Source organism: Hipposideros armiger, unplaced genomic scaffold (genome assembly GCF_001890085.2).
Source record: "Hipposideros armiger isolate ML-2016 unplaced genomic scaffold, ASM189008v1 scaffold_431, whole genome shotgun sequence".
Lineage (NCBI taxonomy): Eukaryota > Metazoa > Chordata > Mammalia > Chiroptera > Hipposideridae > Hipposideros > Hipposideros armiger.
Genome location: NW_017731781.1, coordinates 807,822 through 810,837, shown reverse-complemented (window position 1 = coordinate 810,837; position 3,016 = coordinate 807,822). Strand labels below are relative to the sequence as shown.

At 53.6% G+C, this 3,016-nt stretch overlaps 1 long non-coding RNA gene across 1 annotated transcript in view; it reads right to left on the bottom strand.

The window, feature by feature from the left end:
• LOC109394611 (uncharacterized) overlaps positions 1 to 3,016 on the bottom strand; it is a 15,102-nt gene that overhangs the window by 8,677 nt on the left and 3,409 nt on the right. Inside the window, exon 2 of the long non-coding RNA XR_002126481.1 lies at positions 2,603 to 2,769. This is a non-coding gene — a long non-coding RNA (uncharacterized LOC109394611). The remainder of the gene's footprint in view (positions 1 to 2,602; positions 2,770 to 3,016) is intronic.

Here is a 3,016-nt window from a genome sequence, read left to right as displayed (position 1 = left end):
TGAGGGACATAATCTTAGCCCCTGATTTGCCCAATGTTAGCTCAGCATTGCCACTGTGGTTAAAGGTGATTTGAGCCTGGAGTTTTCCTAGTAGGTCTCGTCCCAATAATGCTACAGGGCAGTCTGGCAGGTAGAGGAACTGATGAGTAATTTCTCGGCCTCCAAGGGTGCATTGTCGAGGCTGTAAAAAGGGCCGATGGACTCGTCCTCCCATGGCTCCTGCAATGGTGACCTGTTTTTGTGAGAGGGGGCCTATGGGCCATGTCACGACAAAATCTTCAGCGCCTGTGTCAACCATAAAGTTAATGGGTTGGCCCCCAATCAACATTTGGACCATAGGCTCCTGGGGGCCTAGCTGGATGGAGCCTGGTCTGGCCTATTCCTCCCTATATTTTTCCATGCCAGCAAGTCCAATGAAGTCGTCTCCAGAAGGGCCTGGCATCTGTTGGGGCGGCTGGTAACAGCCGTGAGTGACTCAACCCGGCCTCCAGGGATTCGGACCTGTTGGCATCCTCCCCAATCACTGAGGACATTCATTTTTCCAGTGGCCACGTTGGTGGCAGTAAGCACATTGATTTTGTCCCAGGCTTGGCCTCCTGGTGTGTGGCCCCCCCTTGACGTCGCCCTCACTGGGGTAGCCCCAGATTTGGGATGGCATTTTGTCCTGGGGTCCCAGCCCATTCAACAAGTGCAGCAGCAAGCAAGTCCACCTTTTTCTTCATCTTCCGATCCGCCTCTCGACGAGCCTCTTGGTCACGATTGACATAGGCTTTGGTTGTCATAGGCTTTGGTTGCCACTTCAAGGAGCTGGCTGATATTCATGCCAGCAAATCCGTCCAGTTTCTGAAGTTTCCGCCGGATGTCGCCCTGGGACTGCCTGACGAAAGCAGCATTGACCATATCTGTTGATTCTCGAGGGCCTCAGGATCAAAGGGAGTGTAGAGACGGAATGTTTCACAAAGTCTTTCATAAAATTGGCTTGGGCTCTCCTCGAGTCCCTGGAGGACTTCAGAGATCTTGTTCATATTGATGCTTTTTTTGCTACCATCCTTTAGGCCTCCTATAAGGGCTTCTTGATACCGTTCCAGCATCTGGAAGACCTGGTCGTCATTGGGGTCCCACTGGGGTCCTCCTCAGGGAAATGGTTCTGGACATACACTTGAATGTTTAAGGTCCCGGGTGGGGCATGTTCCTCTAGCCATTTTATAGCTCCCTGGGTGACTCGCTGGCATTCCTTAGTGTTAAAGAGAGTTAGGAGGAGCTGGCGGCAATCAGCCCAGGTGGGCCGATGCGTTTGAATGATTGACTGAAGGAGGTCAGTCAAAGCCTGCGGCTTTTTAGTATATGATGGGGTATGATTTTTCCAATTTAAGAGATCAGTGGTTGAGAAGGGCTGGTACACAAATATGCGTCAGCTTCCCTGAATCTGGCCTTCCTGATCATAGTAGATGGAGCCTCTGGTTTCCCGTAGGGGGAGCTGGAGAGCGCCAGTCTCAGGGCCCTTTGTCTGCAGCCGCTTATCTGTGGGCCCGTATGGGGTCAGGACTGGAGGCGGTTGTAGCAGGAGGGTCTGGGAAGGGGGTGGTAAGCGGAGAAGGTAGAGCCAGCAAGGGTGGCACTGGAGGCTGGGCTGGCATTGTGGGCAGAGAAAGTGGAACTGGTGAGGGCGGTGCTGGGGGCTGGGCTTGTGTGGTGGGCGGAGAAGGTGGGGCCGGTGAGGGTGGTACTGAGGGCAGGGCTGGCAGCTCGGAGGCTCGCGGAAGAGGTGGGTAGATAGGTGAATAGGGGGGCGGGATCTCCTCCGGGTCTGAAGACAAGACCGGCTTTTGCCTTTCTGTTTTGTCCTTAGACAGCTTCTGGGAGGGAATCATAGCCCAGGCTAAAAGAACTCTACACTGCTTTTCCAAACAGGACCTCAACCAAGGGGGTCAGGTACATACAATAGCCTCCCATGAGTAGATATAGGGGAACTAGTCAGGGTAACCGGGGCTGCCGGTAACAACGAGGTAGACTTTCCTAATGAGGTCCCTATCAAGGCTTCCCTCTGCTGGCCATTCCACACCGAATGACGGCCAATCAATCTCACAGAAGGTGCGAGCTTTTGGGGGGTCATATCAGTGCCATAATCCCCCAAGAACCCCTTCTTAAAATATTTTAACATACATCCTAAAGGAGTCTGAGTACTCTGTCACCCATCCATGGCAACCACACGAGATCCGCGCAACACCCAATCACTTAGAGACTTACTTCGTCCGTCCCCGGCTGCTCCTGTCGTGAGGAAGTTTCAGGTGCCTCTTAGCAATTGGTGGTCGGTATAAACCCCCAACTTGGATCACTAAACCGTTTGAGACAGTTTAGCGATGCCACCCTAGGCCATATGAGGTGTGCTACGGACCCACAGATTGGTACTCCACACTCGCTTCACAAACAGACTGCGTCTCATTCACATGGCTTCAAACAGATTCATTTTCTGCCCACCGCTCTGTTCCTGAGAGTCACGGTTTCTCTCAGAAATTGAGATACTCGGGTGACTCTGGGAGGTGATCAGTCTCTCCTTCTGTCCACTGATTGACAGGCTGCCTTAAGGGACTCGGGTCCTTACCTGTCTGGTCGGGTGGCACTCCCAAGCTGGTTCCCGTAGCCCTCCAGGTTCCACTGTGCTCCCGGGTTGGTCCCCCGTGGCCAGCAGGGGAGACATCCCCACTGACGGACAAGAGTCCACTGGCGCTGAGTAGAGTTCGTGTCCCCTTTCATCCGGGGGAGCTGGGCCTTGGGGACAAGGGAGGCAGAAAATATCACCGTCTCCGCCTCCTGGGTGATCCCCCAATTATGTTGCGGGAAACCCAGACAGAGAGACAGGACACCAAGGCTCAGGAAGCAACATTCATTGATGCGGGCACCAGCTCAGCGGATTTACATCCAGAGGCTGAGCCCGACCTGTGCAGGACTCGGGTTTTCCAGGTTGACAGCTAAGATTTATTATTAGGACATTTGGCCATTGTGCCAGTTCCTGACT